General features: G+C 44.8%; 1 long non-coding RNA gene across 1 annotated transcript; it reads left to right on the top strand.

Annotated features, from left to right (window-relative positions):
• Positions 1 to 1483: 1483 nt before the first annotated feature.
• LOC132249600 (uncharacterized) lies at positions 1484 to 22060 on the top strand. Its single transcript, XR_009461105.1, has 4 exons — positions 1484 to 1580; positions 9054 to 9157; positions 9747 to 9935; positions 11496 to 22060. It is a non-coding gene; the product is annotated as an uncharacterized LOC132249600 (long non-coding RNA).
• Positions 22061 to 22280: the final 220 nt, after the last annotated feature.

Genomic DNA, 22280 nt, shown 5'->3' on the forward strand with positions numbered 1-22280 from the left:
CCCTGCCATAGGCAGAAAGTCAGCTGGGATCAAGTGACCTAATATTTTTGAGGAATATTAGGCAGTGACAGCAGCAATATAAATATTCCTCACAGATATGAAATTAGTAATCCATTGTGTTTAGTTTAGGTCAAGAAATATAAAAGACTTGTAGCTCAGCAATTCTTTTCCAGAGGGGTTGTCGGGAAAACGGAGTTCATACCACTGTCAGCTGCACATCCAAACCCAGAGAAAGAAATGTCAGGGTTATCTGTGGAAAAGGTGAGGCATGATCTGGCAAGGGACACGTATGTTGAATAAGAAAACAAATACAGAGGAACCTGCAGCAAATATCTTGTGTATTCATAAACACTGAAGGAAAGTCCCTGAGGGGCTATGCCTCTCTTATTATGAGGAGGCACACTTCTTAGTATGAGGAGGCCCACATATTTCAGCCTACTGGAATGGAAGGGAGGCTTCCAGGGACATGGTGGGAGAAAGGTGCTGGATGGCAGAAAGGACCTTTTTCTGTGACTTCCCTTGCATCCTACCCCAGGCTATGTGATTTGGAGAGTTTTCTGAGGCAGCTGGAGCCACATTAGTGTATCATTACATACAGGCTCACTAGGTCCGTGGAGAAAACCTTTTACAGAACTGAAGCTGGCATGTATACCAGTGTGATCTCAGCTAGCTCAGAATATCTCTTCCTGGTCGTACACTGTGTATTTCCAGTCAGGGGTGATGGGGTAGTGCCTGAAATGTTGACTATGTGAGTGTATGAAATCATCTGGAGAACTGCTGCCTTTCAGAGCACTTAATGGCTCCTGGCAATGGTGATATGTTGATACTACTTCCCGGCTTGGGATACTAGATCTCCCAGTATTTCCATACTGGCACACCTCTAGTCTTGTACCGGCATGTCTGTTGTAGTATGTGGGCCAAACTAAATGTTTGTAGAAGAATTCACACTGTGACTAATTGTGCGGTAACATTCATTGTCCTGTTGTAATGTTTATGGAATCTGTTATACTTTCCTACTTTGGGGCAAATACTGTCTCAGCCCTTCCCCTTCATGCAGCCCTGCAAAGCTTATAAAGCAATAGCACAATTGTGGTTCCACTATGCGTGGATGGAGATCACGGGCCATAGAGGGAGATAGCACAGTACTCTGCAGCTACTGCATCTGCACAATGAGGAAATGTTTGGTGGCAGCTGGGCTTCTGCTCTTGTCTAAAGCTTGCCAGAGCTGGTGGGCATGTGAGGGACTGCAAATGCTACAATTGCACAGAATATGCAGAACACTTGGCAGAGGTGATATCTTTTATTAAACCAACTAAATAGTTGCAATAAATCTTCTTTATTTGTAAGCTTTCAGGCTCACTCAGCCTTCCTCAGGCAAAGGAGAATGCATAGATTGTAACATTTCTACCTGGGACACTTCTTATCTGGTGTTTGGACTTAGTAGGAGGAACATTCCAGCTACCCTATACTGATTCCTTGTATGTTGTGGAGTATGAGTGAATTTAATCCTTAAGCAGAAAGAAAGGAAGGAAGAAGAGGCTTTTGAACAATTTGAGGTAGGACTAGGACTCACTATCAAAGTAAGTACCAGTTTTAGTATTGGACTTGGGTTCAGACATGCTTTAGTAGTGCTGGAATGATGTCATAGCTATATTGGTCCAGGAAATATGAGAGAGACTGGGATTTTAGAGGTGAAAGCTTTTATTGGACCAAGTACATGGTTGAGATAGACTTAAGCTGGTGTTTTAAAATGGTCCTTCTAAGAGGTGATGGTGATAGCTGCATTCACTTTGCACAGTTTGGTAGCTTCAAAGTGTCCTGAGATGTTTCTGTCTGTAGGCATGTGGCCTGTTAGTTGTCACAGGCCATGTATTGCAAGGCTTGGTCAGACTTGGGTGGGGGACATCCCAAGAATAGCCTAGAACTACAGGAAGTGGCATTGATGATTCTGTATGTGATATTTTCCCCTTTGAATCAGCAATGACTCAATGGCCCAGCATGGCATGAGGAGATGCCGCATGTGAAGCACCACATTTAGGTTGGTGTAAACTGGAGCTTGTTACCAATGTGGCAATTATAAGATTCTATGCACTTCTGGTATAAGAAGCATTTACTCTAGTGCCCTGATCAATTTGCAGCTAGAATCGTTTCATTTTTCCAATCTAAATTCCCTCTGTTCTTTCAGTTGGGTAGAAGGGATCTGATCCTTGTGTCCACTAGGTTTGAGCACATCTGCCCGATAGCCGGTACAGCAGTGGAGCATGTCTCTTTGTTTTAAAGCAGGGTGTTAAACTCATTTGTCTCTGTGAGCCATATCCAGACCATGAGGCTTCTCACAGGCTGGACCTGGACTGCAGCCATGCTGTACCACTTTGGCACCTGCAACAAAGGAGTTAGCACCACTGCCTCTCCAGAGCCACAGCTGCTGGAGCTGCAGTGCCAGCATGGCCAGGAGGCAGGGGGTGAACGCTGCTGACTTCTGTGGCATTCAAAACTCCTAAATTGTGTAGCTGTGTTCACCCCCTAGGTGCCAGTCACACTGACACTGCAGCTTCAGCAGCCACAGTGATGTGGTTGAGTGGCAGTGATATTAACTCCTTGGCTGCCTGCAGCCATGTCAAGAAGTGGTGAGGGCCGGATGACTCGCCTCTGCCTGCTGGATCTGGCCTGCAGGCCATATGTTTGATACCCCTGCTTTAGGGAATTCTCAAGCAGCTGTAGTGGCTTCTAAGCCCAGCCTGATGCCCTGAGTTGGATTTGTAGCTGGGAGGAGGATGCTGTTATGGCACATTGCTTTTCCTGTAATCCTCAACTGCTGGAATAGACCCTGGACTCTGTACTTTTGCAGTGGAGGTTAAAACAGCCTGAGGTAATCTAATCTATGCTGGGGACCAGACTGTCTTGAAACTGGCACCAGGATCAATTACTTTCTCCCTCAGTCTCTCTAGTGTGCTGAAAATATGGCTTTGAATTCCTGACATCCTGTATTGGTGTGTGCTATTAAACAGTTGTTTTATTTTACCAGCTATATTTCAGTGACACATAAAGTAGTTCATATGAAGATATGTAAGGATAGTCAGTCATGTTCTAGGAATCCTTAGAGAGGAACAGCTCAATATAAAATACAAGATACTGGGCCCTACAGTTTCCATAAAGCAGTTTATTAACCCTCTGTTTTCTTTAATAAGCGATCTCCTCCCCACCAACTGTATGACTGTCAGACTGTTGGGGTATTTTTCTCCCAGTATTATTCCAAGATTTCTGGAAACTTGCTGCAGGATTCCTAACAGCATGTGTTACAAAATTAGTCACACCACAGGAGATACTGCCAGCTAGAACTTTTAAGCTTTCCATTGTTCCTTTGTCTTTCTTGGCAGATGATTTCATTCCAGCTTTTGCATATACATGTGCTGGCCTTGGCTCAGATTTATTTTGCTCCTTCACTTCTGCATGAATCTCAGCAAGCCTAGTGGGGCTGGTGCTGATGTTATTTTTGATTTCTTGCCTTCAGACAATAGTCTGAGACAATAGGGAGCTGAGGTGACCTTAGCCTGAAAGGAATTAGACTATGATGGAAAGCCAGATGCTACTTCGTCCATCACACATACATCTATACACATTTATACTGGGATTTTTGTTACAGAGAAAACAAATCAAACTAGCTAACTGTATTGGGTTGGCTGCACGGGAGATTCCAGCTGTTATGTCTAATCCAGCTGCACACTGCAGGAGGACTTGTCTGGACTGCATTCTTGGCTCCAGGTGTAGCTTGAGAGTTGTCCATACAAACTTTCAGTTTGACTTAAGTGAGGCTTCAAGCTGGCCTGTTTGAGTAGGCCTGTTGTTGCAGAAGTGAGTTGAAGCTTAGGCTGATAATGCTATGGAGACTCAGCTACTGTAGGCTGTGGACATGGTCAGTGACTGACAGACTACACTGACAGGTGCAGAATATGGACCTAGCAAAAACCTGAGTTATGAATGACATGTACTTAAGATGAGATATGATCAACAATCAATAAACTTGCATTTAAATCATAAGCACTGGCCTGGGAAAATAGAATAAAAATCTGTTTATCAAGCCACTAATGTTAGACAAGGCAAGAATGAATAACTGCTTTTTGAAAAAGTATGTAACAACAGCTAGAAGTAAGAACTGATGTTTTACCTTTTGATAACAATTGAGTTGTATGCAGTCAGCTAGAATCCTATTGCAATTATGATGAATCTTCGTTAACCTGTAGTCCGCCTTGGCCACTTTCAAGGGACTTATGCTAAGTTGCAGAACTTTGGCTAGAGCAGGTCACAAAGCCTGTTTCAGAGAGAACCTGTGCAGAAGTTGCAACTGGCCTGGTCAGCAAATTAAAAGAAACAGAACATGGCTAATAACACTCCCAGATAGTGAGGGAAAGTGATAAGAAGTTCTCTCTCTCTCAGAATTGTACTTTTCACAAGGATGCAGACCTCAGCTAATTGGAATCTTCCAGGTCCACAAGAAAACTGATTCAGTCAAGTTCCTAAAGTCCTAGTGAAACAAAGAAATTTTGTGTAACACCAATCAGAATATTTAGTTTAATAAGTCACATATGCATACTGGATGTAAATGGTGTGGGGGGGAGGGGGAATTTTGGGAAGACCCCTGGAATTTTGAGACACCCTGCTGCGAGTTTCCTCCTCCCTCCTGTATCGTCCCCAGCTGGTATAGGTGAGACTCTATTGTGCTGTTGCAGGTAGCTAGATAGGCATAGAGACAAGTTCTTATTCTTATGCTTTGGGGTGTAATCAATAAAAGGTTGGGTTATAGACCTGCCTCTTGCCTTTTCTGACTTATGTAGTAATAATACCTTACCTGCTGAGAGGGAATTGAGGATCATTGGAAAATGTAATCAAACCATATCTTAATTTGGTATACAAAAGGGTAAAACTAAGAGAATTGTTACTGTCCCTGATTTCTGTGTCTCGGCTTGCAAAAAAGTCCTGATTATAGATAGGCTGTAATTTTGTCCAGTGGTGATGCATACGGGGCACATGGGGGTGCATGTGCACCCCCTGAGAGTGCTGGTGCACCCCCTGACGGCCAGTGCTCCCCGCTTAGATGACGGGTAGAGTGGGCAAGCAGGAATGCCAGTGCCCCCCCTGTGAGTGCTGGCCGGGGAGTGGGGGTGCCAGAAGAAGTGCCGCTGGCACTTCTGGGTGGCCCACTCACGCTTCCAGGTTGGCGAGATTGGCTCTGGGGTCCCCCCCTACCCAGTTGGCGAGATCGGCTGTGGGACCCTCCCCCCTGCCCCTGGTCACTGACTGGCCACTGGGGGGGCATGTGCTCCCCCTGACTCAGGAGGCACCAGTTGCCCATGAACTTGTCTCTTAAAAAACCAAACAGTACTGGGTTTTTGGTAACAACAGAGCACTAGAAAGATAGGAAACCCCCAAAGTCTTCCCAAAATTTCCCCTCTAGTGTCTATCCCCCATATTTCCAGAAAAGAAGCGACTTCCAGCCAGCAGACGTATCACATTTTGCTGGTTGTACCTCACCTTGCACATGCCTCTCTCTTCCTGTAGCATTTGCTTTAGTTCTGGTGTTGCTCTTGTTCAGTCAAGTAGTAACTGGGAGAGAGACTTCCTTTCCAGCCTGTGGCTTCTTTGCTTGAAGCTGACATCAAACTTCCTGTTAAGTTGCGGGGTGACATTAGATTTTATAGCTTCAGTCAGAGATCTAAAAGCAACAGGCATATGGTGACATTTTAGAGATCTTAATGAGGGAATCAGTTGTCCTTACCACAAATACTGGGAACATATTAAATCCTCCAGACGATGTATATTGGGCAAAGAGCCAGAGCTCTACACTTGCTTGTGTGACTGCGTTCTTCATTGTCCCGAATTCAGAACCCAGCTATGTTTATACAGGTCCCTGGGGTAGTTTGTGGGTGAGTAACCGGGGGATGGAGGGGGAACTTTGGAGGGGGACATGAAACTGGGGCTGTCACTGGCTGCCATGGTATTAAACGAGGCAGAGCTGATGTTCTTCACTAGTAGCCACAGCTGCTGTGATCACAGCTGGGATTCTAGGTCGGAAATTAAGGAATGGGGCATAGAAAAAGTGGTAGCTGAACCAGCCCTGCCTCAGCCATGAAGGTCTCACCTCTCTGCCGTTGCTTTGGTTAGAGGAGAAATCAGAGAAGGCCCATCATTGCAGGCATGGGACCCTTTGAAACCAAGAGTGGGAGAGGGGGCTAATGCTAGTTGTAGCACTCTTTTTGGATAGGGAATCCTGTCATTCCACCCGCTGCAGCCATCCTGAGGCCTGGCCTCAGTGTGCCTATACACATTCATTGAGGCTGCTCTGACGTGCTGTAATGACTTGATTAATTGAGACTGCTGGAGCGTGGAAATTACCATGCTTCAGCAGACTCCAGCATCACATGTATTAGTGTCGCTGCACTGAAAAATGGTGATGGGGCACTTTAACCAATGCTCATTGAATGACTTTGATTAAAGTGTCCTGCCACCATTTTTCAGCGTGGGGATGCTGATACATATGACACTCTGGATGCTTTAATTAGAGTGGCTCATGGAGCTTCTCTAATTAAGCAGCCTCCTTGCCTCCTGGAGCATGTGTATAAATGCCCCAAAACTTTTGCTTTCTGGGTGTAAGAAGCTGCCCTCACACTCATCTCTACATAAACTAGTAGTCTCTCACATTCCCGTCCACACTGATCTCCACTGCTTACCACCCTGGCATCCATATGGCATCCAAGGTAGTTTCCTAATGCGGGGAAACATATTTTTAGACAGGAAATCTATCTACTATAAGGCCTTTCCTTGATGTAAAAGGGGGCTGGGAGATAAGAGGAGGGGGAGCAGAAAGGCACATTTTGTATTTGATGGATTATAGCAGCCTGTTTATGGTGGCCCAAATTTTAGCTTATTCCTGTAGAATTATCTAGAAAAGACAGTTTCATAAATCAGACTTCCCAATATTCAGTCTTGTAGGCATCCCAATCTTTCCACACTGTCCATTATAGTTGACCATCCTCTGCTGGTCATCACATTCTTACTCAAGGGATGATAAAAGGAAGCCTGTGCAGGAATCAAGGGATTTCTTGAGGGCTGGAAAAATTGTTCTTTTTCCATTGAAGTTTTTCAAGCAGGTTAACATTTTTCAATGCTGCCACATCTCAAATAAGCTCATTGTTAATACTATTTTGGAATTCCCTTCCTGCCCCTACCATACACTCATGATCCCCAAACCATTTTACTCAGTACAAATAAAGGTCTTTGTTAGTGGGCTCAGGAATCCTGGAAGTCAGCATCTGCAAAGTGGAGAGTTTTCTTAACAGGGGAAGAAAGGCCTTGAGACAAGTTTCATTTTACATCTGGCTGTGATGCAGAAAGTTAAAAGGGGATACCTTTAACAGATGAGCAAAAAGGAGACGGATGTAGTGCTTTTCTTTAAAGGCCCATCTGGCTGTCTACTTTTCATCCATCCTCCCCGCTGAAGGCAACAGGCCATGTCCACTAAGGGGTAGAATCAAAGAAGCAGGAGGAAGCAGACAGCAGAGTACCTTCTTATCAATGTCCTTTGGGACTTTGGCAGAAAATATGACTGGCTCTTCATTGCTGCAGTAGGAATAAATAAGAGGATGGTACAGAGTGCCAAGTGGCCCAGTATATTTCCAACAACTGTGCTGTGGGGTGGTCAGGCAGCCTATAGCAGCTTGAGGAGAACCAGCAGCAAGTGGCCATGTTTAAATAGCTTCAAGGGCACTGTGGTCAGCAGGAACTGAAACAACATTGCTCTTGAACTGACCCAGGTTCAGAAGCAGCATGATCTTGCAGCCATTTCTCCCACAAGGTAGTATAAGCTGCAGTCAGCAAGCCTTGGTGCGGGGTAGATTAGCCAGTGCATGGCAGGAAGTGCTCATGGTCAGTTTTGCCTTCATCATTGCAGTCTTATGCTGGGAGGGAACAGCAATAAGGTGACCTGACTGTATATACTGGCACTGTACCTCTTGTGTGTGTCACATCAGCTTAAACAGAAATGAAATGCTATTGTTTACTGTTCCAATGTGAGCCACGTACAGCAGCAAGGCTGTGAATTCCTTAACGTCTCAGTGTTAACTCGCTAGTGCTGTAGGTATTTTTGGTGGTGTTCTCTCCTTAACCCAGCTGTATTGTTTCTAATATTCACTGCTGCAGTGGTAAATGGTTAAGGCACCAGGATTCTAATGATAAAATTTTCCTTCTTTGTTTAATCTCTTGATTTGTAGGAGTGCTTTGAGTTAGAGAGGGAGGGGTAATCAACTCCACAATAAATTCTCATTCAGAGAATGTTTCCACTGTAGAAGTACACTGTCCAAGCCAGGCAGGCAAATTAGGGGCTGGTCATGGAAAAAGCAGTGGGGACTCAGGTCAGGTCTCCCACTGCTGGTCAGTTGGGGGCAAAGAAGCTGTTTGGGGAAAATGGGATTGGGTCTCTGGCAGCCAGACCATCTTTCCACACTAGCAGTATTCTTCTCAGCCAAGGGCTACTTCACAACACAGCGTTACTGCACCATCACCTTCACAACAAATGAACAAGGGGTGTTTTCCTTGTTAGATAAACTGATACTGTGCAGCAATCTGCTTGGACTATATCATTTTCCTTCTCTTTCATTTCTCCTTTCAACCCAAAGGCATTCCTCACTTAATTAGTTCTCCTGCACCTGCCCTAATGTTTTGCAGAGTATAGTTTGCCCCAATGATATCTATGGGCTACACTATCTTTAATGCCAAACGTATCTGTAGGCAGTGCCATGTCACCTTCACTCATTCAAATACACATTCAGCATCCATCCTGCACTTGATCAGGGTGTAATTTAACCATTTTATGCCAGGTGCTCTGATGTTAGGGGACAGTAGTGCATGTTGAATCTTCCAAAATGACAGCAGGAAAGACTCTGCCTTTGCATTCATTTTATTTGGAAGGAATAACGTTTTTGCTTTTCCCAACACTGATTGGTTTGGCCTTTGGAAACCTCTGGTATTATATATTCTGCCTGTGGATTCTGTGTTCTCAGGGGAAGGGGAAGACGGGGGCGGAGGAAGCCTTGGACCACGAAACAAAGCGTCACCCACAAGAACAGCCCAGCCTAGACCGATGACGAGCAGAACAAATACCCAGGTAAGCAACAGGGGCCCGGGCAGTACTGAGTTTAGGGAGCTAGTGCACGCATCTTCAGGAGGCCTCAAATGTCTCTACACAAATGCTTGTAGTATGGGGAACAAGCAGGAGGAACTTACCCTCCTGCTAGCTGACACCAACCCAGACATAGTGGGGCTTACAGAAACGTGGTGGGACCCAACGCACGACTGGGCGGTGAATATCAAGGGCTATAGGCTGCACAGGAGGGATAGGACAGGGAGGAAAGGTGGGGGTGTGGTGCTCTACGTCAAGGAGAAATACACATCCTCAACAAGTAGCACAAGGTCAGATGAGGGGCACACTAAGTGCTCTGGGTTAGAATACAAGGAAGTCGAGGGGAAAGGGGCTTAATGGTGGGGGTCTACTACAGACCACCCAACCAAGGGGAAGAGCTAGACCGGGAATTCTTAAGTCAGCTCACAGAGGTAGTTAGGTCAAAGGACGTGGTCATCATGGGTGACGTGAACTTTCCAGACATCTGCTGGGAAGAGCAGTCAGCCAGGTCTGACCGCTCATGTACATTCCTAGCTGAGATACGGGACCTCCATCTAACCCAGGATGTGCACAGCCCCACCAGGGGAGATGCCTTGTTAGACCTGGTGCTGGCCACGGGCGATGACCTGGTGAGGGGTCTGCGGGTGCTCGACCACCTGGGCGACAGCGATCATCGCCTGCTGGAATTCACCATCCAGTGCAAGACGGCAAAAGCCTGCAGCAAAACAGCAGCCCTGGATTCAGGAGGGCGGACTTCAATGAGGTAAGGAGAATAGTCGGGGAGGCACTGAGGTCCCGGAGGGGAGAGGAGTCAGGTGTCCAAGAAGAGTGGTAGTTCCTTAAGGAGATGATCCTCCAAGCCCAAAGGGAGGTAATCCCAACACGGATCAAAGGGGGCAAGAGGGTGCAAAAGCCCCCATGGCTCACAAAAAGCATACGGGAATGTCTCCTAGCTAAAAGGGAGGTGTACACCCAATGGAAGGGAGGGGCCATCACCAGGGAGGACTATTCCTCGGTTGCTTGGGCTGTAGGGGGGTGGTCAGGAAGGCCAAGGAGGAAATGGAGCTGGGACTAGCAACCCAGATCAAGGATAAGAAGAAGTCCTTTTTTAAATACATAGGGGATAAAAAGAAGGTACTGGGTAATGTGGGGCCTCTGCAAGGCACGCTAGGAAATCTGGTTGTTGCACCAGACGACAAAGCTAACCTTTTTAACAATTTCTTTGCTTCCATTTTTCTGAGCAGGGACTGGGTCACCCCCTCCCCCCCCTTCACTGGGACCTCCATAGGCCCCAGGGGAGGTGCACCCAGATCTAGGGTCAGTGAGGATCTAGTCAGGGAACTTCTGGAGGGACTGGATGTATTTAAATCATCTGGTCCTGACGATCTCCACCCCAGAGTGCTGAGGGAATTAGCAGAGGTCATTGCGGGACCCTTGGCATGGCTTTATGAACACTCGTGGTGCTCTGGTGTGGTGCCAGAGGACTGGAAAAGGGCCAATGTGGTTCCCATTTTCAAAAAAGGGAGGAAGGAGGACCCAGGAAACTATACGCCAGTTAGTCTTACCTCGATCCTGGGCTTTTTGAGAGAATTATCCTGGCACATGTCCGCAAGGGGCCAGCAGGGGAGATTATGCTTAGGGGCAACCAACATGGGTTCGTTAGAGGCAGGTCCTGTCAGACCAACCTGGTGGCCTTCTATGACCAGGTCACAAAATCCTTAGATGCAGGGGTAGCAGTGGATGTAGCATTTCTGGACTTTAGGAAGGCCTTCGACGCTGTCTCTCACCCCATTCTCATTAGAAAAACTAGGGGACTGTGGCAGTTGACACCTACACAGTCAATTGCATCACTAACTGGCTGGAGGTTCACACCCAGAGAGTGGTGGTGGATGGGCCCTATTCGACCTAGAGGGACGTGGGCAGTGGGGTTCTGCAGGGCTCTGTCTTCGGACCTGCACTGTTCAACATCTTTATCAGCGACTTGGCAAGGGGTGGTAAAAAGCACCTTGTTCGAATTCGCAGATGACACTCTGGTGTGGAGGGAAGTGGGCACGCTAGTAGGAAGGAACAGGCTGCAATTGGACCTAGACAGGTTACAGGGGTGGGCAGATGAGAACAGGATGGGTTTCAACACTGACAAGTGCAAGGTGCTGCACCTGGGGGGGAAGAACCAGCAGCATACGTACAGGCTGGGGAACTCCCTTCTCATCAGTGCAGAGTCAGAAAAGGATCTTGGAGTCATTATTGATGCCAAAATGAACATGGGCCAACAGTGTGGGGACACGGTCAGGAAGGCCAACCACATGTTGTCATATATCCACAGATGCATCTCGAGCAGGTCCAAGGAGGTGATCGTCCCCCTCTGTGTGGCACTGGTCAGGCCACAGTTGGAGTACTGCATCCAGTTCTGGGCATCGCACTTCAGGAGGGATGTGGACAGCATTGAGAGGGTCCAGAGGAGGGCCACCCGCATGATTAAGGGGCAGCAGGGCAGGCCCTACAAGGAGAGGCTACGGGACCTAACCTGTTCAGCCTCCACAAGAGAAGGCTGAGGGGGGGATCTAGTGGCTGTTTACAAACCAGTCAGAGGGGATCAGCAGGTTTGTGGGGAGTCCCTGTTCCCCCGAGACCTCTCAGGAGTGACAAGAGATAACGGTCACAAGCTGGCAGAGGGTAGATTCAGACTAGATATCAGGAGCTGCTACTTCACAGTTAGGGCGGCTAGGATCTGGAACCAACTTCCAAGGGAAGTGGTGCTGGCTCCTACCCTGGGAGTCTTCAAGAGGAGGCTAGATGAACACCTCGCCAGGGTCGTTTGACCCCAGTACTTTTTCCTGCCATGGCAGGGGGCCAGACTTGATGATCTGTCAAGGTCCCTTTCGACCCTACCAACTATGAAACTATGTCCTAGGACCTCCATTAGTGATGATCCACCAATGCCAGCAAAAACCTTCAGTAATACTATTTTGTAGTTAAAATAATTGAATGAATTTTGGTGCATGCATTTAGATCATAGCTAGAGAGAGCATGTGTTATCCAGGACCCTAGTCCACAATGGAAAGTTCTATGTGCTCATAGCTTGTGACTATGTAAGGATGTTAACAAGTAGCATCACTCATGGGAAAACCATAATTAGTGCTTAGCAGAACTCATCACCACCTCACGAATTGTGTGCGCCTAATTAGATGGTTGCTTATCTGTAGCAGTCTGGGGCAGCCAGATTCCAGTTAGCAATAGCTAGCTGTTATTGCACTTCTACGGCAGGTCTCATCTGCATGTCCTCAACCTGAAAGGCTGTGGCAGCCTCTTCATGCAAGTCCAAGGTGGTGGCCTTCCTCACAGAAATTCGAGATTGCTGCTGCTTAATCATAGGCCTGCACTGCAGTATATTCCTAAAGCTCAGTGCTTGTGGTCCTAGCCTAGAAACACCTGGGAGATTATACAACTATGCAGCATATGTTTAGTAAGCTCCTACATGAATACCACTCCCTCAGAGTGCACAAAGTCCATAAATGTTTTCCCAAAATACGTCACAGAAGTTTTTTGGAGTAGTGTGGAATAATATAGCACTGAGAACCATGGGATATGACCTTGCTTTCACTCAGCTCAGGATTGTGGGCAGTAAGCACCCAGTCAATTACAGTGTGGCTGCTCTCCCCCAAACTAGTCTAGTTCTAGTGGAGTATCTTCGGCATTTTAACCTGAGATAACAAGCGAAAGCAGTAAAGACAAACCTTTCTGTGAAAAAGTGGTGTCTGGTATCAGAACTCTTGCTTAAATTGTGGCAGAATACCATCTCTGTCTCTCCCCAAACTCTGCCATCTGACAATTTGGTTACCATGGTCACTGCAGAGGGCAGACACCCTCTGGCCCCCATCAGCTTCAAGTAACCCTGAGTTGTAACCTGAGCTGAATACATTCCTGAGGGAGGGGAAAACCTCCTTCCTCTGCTTACGTGACTGGCCCCACATACCTGGGTGGGGGCTTAAGCTCCATATTGTTCTAAGCAATGCCAACATGACTGGGAGGGGGCTAAAGACCCAACCAGTCTACCCAGCAACCAGTGATGCATTTCAAATTGGTTGGCTGGCTGGCAGCCAACAGTTGCTGGCCTTCATTGGATCATGTAAATGAGGTCATAAGGGCTATATAAGTGAAGGACTGCCCAGGAGGAGGGGCAGTAGCCATGATAATTACTCAGAGAGAAGCTGGACCATCTGAAACTCGCTCTCTCTCTTGAAACTCATGGTCAAGGAACTCTTTGCTTCCAGAGAAAATCTCCACCTGCCTCTGTATGATACTCATGAGCAAGCTACCTGAGATCTAACTAGATACATAGCTTGCAGTACCTCAGATGCGTAATCAACGACTACCATGCCACTGTTTGCTCTAAGGTATTTCTCTAATATTGCTCTACCCTGTACCCTGTTGCAAATCTACTTCTTGTAGCCAATAAAGTTCTCTTTTGTACCTAGCATGGAAGACTTATTGGGAGAGGTTCTAGATTATGCCTTGGGGTCCCCTAGGTTCAGCTGACTAAGGGGGACCACTATTTGTGCTTCAGACTGAGAAAAGCACCCCAAGTTCTTGCAGTGAGTCAAGTAACCTCAAGGACTACTAGGCCTGTGTTTCCTAGAGGGCGCAGGTCCCAGATCGGTTCAGACTCTGGGTGGTGGTATTACCCCCAGGCTTGCAGCTGTGCTCCAGGAAGGGGGTTGGCCAGACGTGAGGCATCCCCAGGGAGGCACTCAGAGCCTGGAACATGGTTGCAGGAGCACCCCCTTACTCGCCTGCCACATAAACCTATTTGCATTTTTAAATATCACAACCCTTCTCCCCCTCCCCCCCAACAGATTCCTAGGGGAATTGCAAGGAGCTAGGGCATGCTTTGCATCAGGGCACCAAAAGATAATGTGATTCTGTTGGCTCTCATTATACTTATGCTAAGAAGATTCAAACATAGAGAGCAATTACCAAGCTCCATTCTGGCACAGGTTATGTGTTTTTTCACTGCTGAGACCTTATCTTAATTTTAAAAAGTTGTGTTTGGCTTCCCTTGGCCAAACACAGTCCTACTTTTGCAGTTGTTTGATCTATATTTTATTGGTTCCTTAGAGAGAGCAAAGAACAGAGCAGACAGATCCAAAGGCAAGGTACACAAAAGAGAAGGGAATATATGGGGGCAAAATGCATGGTCCTCAAATACCACAAAGGGGAGTTTGAATGCAAAAGGTATGTTCACAATGTCAGACTTCCTCTGTGATTGGATATAATAAAAAATTCTGATGGCAGGGTCCTCGTGGAAAGTGATGATGTCAAACACTGGTCCAGAGCGTACTGTGCCAGGCTGTATGCCTCATCAGAGCTGCTCACAATGCAGGATGACAGAAATGAGAGTATGGAGCTGGAGCCATCAATTCTATGAGAGAAAGTGGCGTGTGCTGTTCAGACAATGAAGCCTGGGAGAACACCAGAATAGATAACATACTAGCAGAAGAATCAAAGTGATTGGCGGCTATGTCATTGATTTCATATGGACAACTTGCAAACTGGATGACTAGCTGGACAAACAGAACCTTTCTCTCTTTAGCAAAGAATGGGGACATAACAGAGTATTGTAACAATTGTACTATTTCCCTGATAGTCTATGTAAGCTCTTTATAACCCAGGATTGCGTGAAGTGAATGATGGCAGTAGAACTATCATTACGACAACCTGATTTCATAAAGGGAATGATACACATGTGATCATGTTACAAACATGTCACATTTGCTGAACAGCTAGTGTTTTTCTGTCTCCCATTGATTACACGTTTCAATGACCACTCAAAAGCTTTTGATATTGTAAGGGTTAAATTCTACTCCAGTGATAAGTCACCATGCCAACTGATAAGGAGTCATCCTGTCACTACCTATTGTACTTGCTGAAAGCTGATCCCACCCCAAACACGCAACTTTAACAACAGTAGGGCAGACAGGGTGAACTGTGTACGTGGCAAGCTTCCTTGTGTGCATATAGATTGCCCTGATTCTGGTCCCGGTGTTTACTACCTGTTCCTGTGCTTCTGGTATCTTTTTCTGATTTCTGATCTTTGTCTTGCTACTGACCCTACTTCTCAGCTTCTGACCCTGAACTATTCTAACTCTGCCTGTTTACATATAACTGCTGACAGCTCTGTGGCTTGACAAGTTAGTGGGCCCTGCTAACATAGGCCATCTGCCTGACTGGCCCTGGCTCTGAACTCAAGGGACTGCCCTAAAATCTGACCTCTGGTGACCAAAGCACTAAGCTTCCAGTCTGTAAGCAGCACCCAGATTATTCACTTCTCTTCACCTTATTTTCTATTTCCTGCCCTGGCTTACCTAATTTCTGGTTCCTGGCTCTGACTCCTTACTACTCCTCCAGCCTTGTCTTCCTGGAGGTAGCTCCTAATCACACCACGTTCTTACTCTTCTCTAGTTCTTGGCCCCTGGCTTGATGTCTCAAATATAGACCTTTGGTACCTGACCCCAACCTGATATGTTGGATCTGTCTCTTGTTCCTGCTCCTTGACTTGATATCCTGGTTGTTGATCTTCAGCTCCTAACCTCTGTGTTGCTTCTGACAACCCACTAGGGCCCTCAACTCTAGAAACTCGACCGAGCTATTCTAGGTGACTGTAACAGATGCTGTCCAACCTTGTCATCTTTGGAGTGTTTTATTAGATTTAGGGATTCCAAAGCCTCTCAGAACTCATGACATATACCATGAATAACAGACTATGGTACAAGTAGCAGGAAGGTGTGTTTTGTCTCTAGACTTTTGCAACATACATGCAGAATTTATTAAGAGACAAGCCCTGGAAAGACTCCACAAGGAAGAAAATTTTCATTTGCGTGCACCTTTAACTAACCTCAGATATGGTGATACTCTTTGCTACAACCATCAGTGCAGTGTTCTGTATGTTGGAGTTGGAAAAATGGTTAATGAAGAATAAAAACAAAATATGTGGGTATTGACTTCATTTAAAAAAAGGAGGCAAGAGAGCACCATGATTATTGATCAAGTAGATTAATTCAATTATCCGGGATCATCCATATCCATCAAGGAGGCTGTTCCAAAGAATTAAGAAGAAGACCAGCCATGGTTTCTGTCATGAAAGCTTGAAAAATGGCATGTCAAAATGTGTGCTGATACACCTGAGAAAGGGGACAGGGGGAATCTATAGCAACTAATTGTATGAATTGTGGGGAAATTCATGTTGCTGGTAAGAAAACTGATGCCTTTGAAATGTGGTGCTAGTGAAGACTTTTTAAAATCTCCTGGATGGAAATGAAAATGAATGCTTATGTCAGAAATATTATTGGTGAAAAGTAGATTTGTTGAAAATCAAGTTGGCCCAAACTTACATATTTTGGGCAAATTGGATGTGCAAATAATAGTATGGAAAAATGGTGGTAAGTCAGTATCACAGAAGGCAATGAATGGAGAAGAAGAAATGTTCTATGACTGTAGGAGTAGGATGGTGGGAACACCACAGACCTCATTTGACTCACTTATTCTGGCTGTACCAGTGCAACCCCATCGAGTGCAGTAATAATACAAAGCAATAAATAATACTATATAAACAGTAATAACATCTTATAGTAACCCTGCAAAGGTAGTAAGTTTTAGCTCTGATTTTATACACTGAGAGAAGTCAAATGACTTTTAAGTAAGAAGTAAGTGAACTAGTGGCTAGAGCCTCAGTTGATCTATGACAATTGATCCTGGGTTTCTTTCTCCTAACGTGTCTTTAGGGGTGTGAATCTGACTCCAGCACTGCACTGGAGGACCCAAGCAAACTCTGTTAATGAGAATACACCACACCAGTGTACTGCACACTGTCCTTTCCAATACCAAATGTGATTTAAAGTCTTGATATTGATCTTCAACATCACTAGCATCCTATTTTGGGAATTGTCTCTGCCTCCTGAACCATCTCCTTCCACTTGCTGAAGAGGCTCTCCCAGAATCTGTGTGGGTTTAGGGCATCAAAAGGTACAACCAACATGATCTTCATTGCTTACCAGCTGCAGGAAAAATGCCTGGAAGAACATAAACCTCTCTATATGGCCGCCTCTAACCTCACAAAAACCTCTAACTCTGATAACCAAGAGGTGCTGTGGAGGATCCTTTTGAGGTATGGATACCCAGTGAAATTCATCACCATTTTTTGCCTGCTTCATGAAGGTATGTGGGTTGTGGTTCTCAGTAATGGATCTGTCACAGAGCCTTTGAGGTTAAGGCTGGAGTTAAGCAAGGCTGTGTCATCGCTCCAACACTCTTCTCAAGATTCCTTACCCCAATATTACATCTGACGACTGACAAGCTTCCAGTTAGAGTGGAGCTAAACTACTGAATGGATGGTAAGCTATTTAATTTTGGCCGATTCCAAACCAAAACCAAGACTACCCCGACCTTAGTCATTGAGCTCCAGTGTGCTGATGATGTTGTAGTGCAGGCTCACTTGGAAGCAGATCTCCAGGCAATCGTTGATACCTTTACCAAGGCATTCAAAAAAATGGGACCATTTCTTTTTGTTGAAAAATTTCTTGTTCTAATTTTTTCAATGAACTTAACATTCAGAAGGCTAAGGTCCTTCATCAACAAGTTCTTAATACACAGTCCCCAGATCCAGTAATTCAGATCTATGGGAAGACTCTGGAGAATGTTGAATATTTCCTGTACCTTGGAAGCCATCTCTCGTGGAAGGCTGACATTGTTGAAGAAATCCAACATTACCTTAAATGTTCAAGTGCAGCCTTTGGACACCTGTGGAAATGGATATTTGAAGAACACAGCACCAGATCTGAAAGCAAGCTCATGGTTTATCAAGTAGTCATAATCCCTACCTTGCTGTGTGGAGCCGAGTCATGGACAGCATACAGGTCACTGGAGAAGTACCATCAATGCTGTCAGTGGAAGATCCTTAAATCCAGTGGGAAGACAGGTACACTGATGCTATCATCTTACAATCAAACATCACAAGCTCTGGGGCAATGATCATGCAACATCTACTTTACAGGGCCAGCCACATCATACAGATGATTGACTTCAGGCTCCCGAAGCAAATTTTATTCTCACAGATCAGTTAAGGCATATCCTCAAGAAGAGGGAAGAGAAAGCAACTTGAAAAAATGCTCCAGGCCAACTTGAAAAAATGCATCCTCCAGACCAACTTGAAAAAATGCAAAATTCACATAAATTTGGGGGGGAAAACTGCTCCAAATGAATGAAGAGTCTGTTGCAAGGATCTCAGTACTTTGAAACCTCATGACAACAATAGGAGATAGAAAAGCAGAAGCTGTAGAAACAGCATGTCACAGCCTGAACCATGAATCCAGAGCCACCAACCCCTCAAGGAAACATGTGCCCAAGTTGCAATAGAACCTGTTGATCCTAGATTGGCCTTGTCGGCTATCTTTGAACCCACAGATAAGCCAATTATGAAAGACAATCATCTTTGACTGCAAGGGATTGCTACTGCTAATGATTGTCAGTGTTCCAGAATAAATGATAATCCGTTAAAACTTGAAAATGTAAGTCATCAGTCTTTGGCTCCTACAGCTGTCTAAATATTGACAAACCACTTTCCCCAAAACAGGAATCCAACATCTAGTAAAGGGAACCCAAATAACACATAACATTATAACAAGACAGAACAGACCTGGCACAGATCCAGGGGAGGCACAGCAGTTCAGCTGCATCCCCTTTTGACTTCCACCCAGACTTTAAAATCAGCTGCCTTGGAGAAGCAGTGTCATTTCTATTCAGGCAGTGCTAAGAGAGTCAATTGACTTCATGGTTCATGATCATCTTCCTGATCTTCCTAATCTTTCTCTATTCCAAAGGTGTTAATGATCTTTAACAATTGGTTTTAATGATCTTGATGTTCCACTATCCAAACTACCCTTTCTTCTGCAATTTACCTGTCTGTTACACATTTCTGGCAATGTCTCTCTTCTGTTTCACAGTCCTGCAGACTGTTTTCAGCTCTAGCTAAAAACTTTAACTGAGGTTTGGCAATAACAACTCAGGCATAGAAATGACTGACAGTGAAATATTGGAGGCACTGTCAAGAAATTCAAGAAGGCAATATTTTGTTTTAAGAATCTGAATAAGAGACATATGTTTAACTATAATGACTATGGGGAATAATGACCCAATATCTTTTGACTATTTTTTTACCAAGTTTTATTGTGGGTTTTTTTTAACTTTGTATATAATCTAGCAAATTAGTGCACATTCCAATTGTTCTATTTGTTTTTGCTTTGATCTTAAACTAAATATTGTAATGGTGCCCCCTAGCATATTAGTAAAGCTTCTAGTTTCTGTTTAATTTGATAAAAGCATATGTTGTGTTATATGTGATGATGTGCCACACTATCTGCACCCTCCTTTTCAAAATCCTAGATCTGCCCATGGGACAGGTGATAGTCTCTTGGATTTCTGGGCTGATTTGTGAAAGCTGAGTGTTCTCAGGAGTCAACACCTTTGCAAAATAGGACTTGAAACTGCTGCATGCTCATTTCACCACAGTGACAGCAGTTTAGTCTAATGTAGGCCCTGTAGAGCCAAAACAAAAAACTATCAGGTGCTACTGTTGCCCCTGATGGAAAGGTGATATCCAACTCCCAGCTCTTTGAAGCTTAAGTAATGCCCATCTTGACACCTTGTAGCTTTTTGTACCCCAGCTCCTGCAGCAGTCTGTGGAATGGCAATTAGCAGCAAACCGGCAGTCTTAGTAACACATGGCAACATTTATCTTGCTATTTAACGAGAGAAGTGTAAGGGAATGACACAATACTAGCAGAGGTGGCCTTCAGGTGGGCAGAGATGTCAGGAATTGGAGAAGACCACCAAAGGGACTTGGGAGGGTGAAGAAGGAATGACTTGAAGCATGAAAAGATGGTGTGGGGAAGAGCAGGGAAATGCAAATCAGGGAGAAAAAAAGACAGTTTCGTGGGTTAGGACACATGGTGTGGAAAGGCTATAAAATGTAGTGGTGGGACTTATTTATAAGTTGTACAAGGAGAGTCACCCTCAATACCTTGGATTTTATTATTTCAAACTGATGCACATCTATTAAGCTCTATAATTTTCCTGAGAACACACCGAAATAATAGTACTTCACTGACACCTGTGGATGTCACTGAGCATTACACATTCCTAATGTATCCTGAGCCCTGGAAGTGGGATCATTAGTAAATCATAGAATCATGTTAATCCTGTTCCTGTATTTTGTCATCCTTGCCTTCGAGACTTCTTGGTTAAACATGTTTGAACGTTGTCCCCTTGCCCTATTTTTTAAGCCATTGAAAGGAATTGTAGATGTGATCTTAAATTCCGTCAGTACACTGATGATTTTATCCTATTCTATTCTACAGTGTGTTCTGATACTACTGTCATCATCACCAGAATGTTTGGAGCATCTTCCAGCAGCGCATTAAGCAATACGACTAATATGCTTATCTCTCACATATTCTCTCCCAAGCAGTGAATTGTGAATTCAGTGTTTTGTTTTTCTCTTTTAAAAGGACAAGGGAAAGTTTAGCGGTGTGCCTTGCACATGGAGTGGAATGCGTGGGGCATCCATTTCATTAAAACAGTTCTTTTTGTTGTGTTGGGAACACAGGAGAAAGAAAGGGAGATAGGAGATAATAGATGATTTCCAGATCAACATTTCCTTAATCTCTGATTCAAACACTGCTGTCTCTTATGTACCCCACTACCTGGATGAGATCAGCCTTTGGCTAGAGATGAACCCTGGTAAAATGGAGCTGATGTTTACTGGGATTAAAAAAAAACAACACACACATATTAAATGAACAATTTATTTGTCTGAGTAGCACTTTTTCCTCCTCGTAAATTGGCTGCAATTTTCTTGTTCCAATTTTTTCAGTGAACGTTTTTTATGTGAAGAGGTTTCAGACTGTGACTTGAGTTCTGAGCTCTTCACCATGAATGTGTCTTAAGTACAGTATTGCATGTCTGAGTAATATGATTGGTATCTCCAAGTCATAGGGTGTTGCTTTTATTCCCCAATCGTTAACATTACTTCATAGTATGAGAAGGTGCTGAACCTTCAGGGACTACTGGAAACCAATAGCACCTTCTGCAAAATTAGTTCCTGGAAGGAAATCTCACTACCTCCACAATGTGCTTTGCTCAGGACAGCAAAGGAGTTTGTTTGACAATTGGATCTTCTTGTCTTAACTGCGAGGAGGCATATAACCTATTGATTATTGCTAGAGGAAGTTCTAGAAGCTTAGAGAGCAGCCAGAGAGTTCAGATGAAGGCCTCTTTAGCCTAGTGACCTCTGTATGATGGGAGAGACCTCTGTGTGCCAGGACTTTATAGCTTTCCTTTACTGGGAAAGAAGGAGGTCTGTGGTGGGTCTCCCATTTCTGTATTTCTTTTCATTCTATTAAGGGCCTTAAAATAAACAGAGCCCTACCCCAAAGAATTTTTCTTATTAACCAAAGGGTTGGCCTCTCTTACAGTGTAGGATAAAGCTTCATCCTGTTTTCACCCACAGCAATTTCATTTTGATGTCAATCCAATTTTGTTTCATAATTAAATGAACCTCTGCTATCAGTCTGCAATGCACTTTCCATGAACATTTGTATAGGCACAACTTTGCTTGTGTGAATGTTTAAGAAAAGTGAATGGAAAAGAATGTGCGTCTCATTGAAGCAAGATTACTTAGGAGTCCTTAAAGTGTTCATGAATGAGTTTCTTGCCTATTCATTCATCTCTGTTAATATCTATTCATTGTAGATCTCCTGCTAAGCTCATTTAACAGTGGTAATAAAACCAGGAAGCCCACTGAGTTATATGCCTGGTGGCCTGTTCTTGGAATAAATCTACGGCTTGCATTTTCTGCTTTGTCCCACTGACTCCTTTGTGATCAAGCTGATGCATTAATCTGTCATGGGCAGTGGTGATGCAGAAGTTTTGACAGTGGGGGAGCACAACTCCATGCTGCCGCCACCCCCACTGCTGCCAGGTGCTGGCTCTGACCAGGCTCAAGCCCCACACACCATGGTCAGTGCAGAAATCACACCACCACCACTGCCCCCACTGG

This window comes from Alligator mississippiensis, chromosome 3 (genome assembly GCF_030867095.1).
Source record: "Alligator mississippiensis isolate rAllMis1 chromosome 3, rAllMis1, whole genome shotgun sequence".
Lineage (NCBI taxonomy): Eukaryota > Metazoa > Chordata > Crocodylia > Alligatoridae > Alligator > Alligator mississippiensis.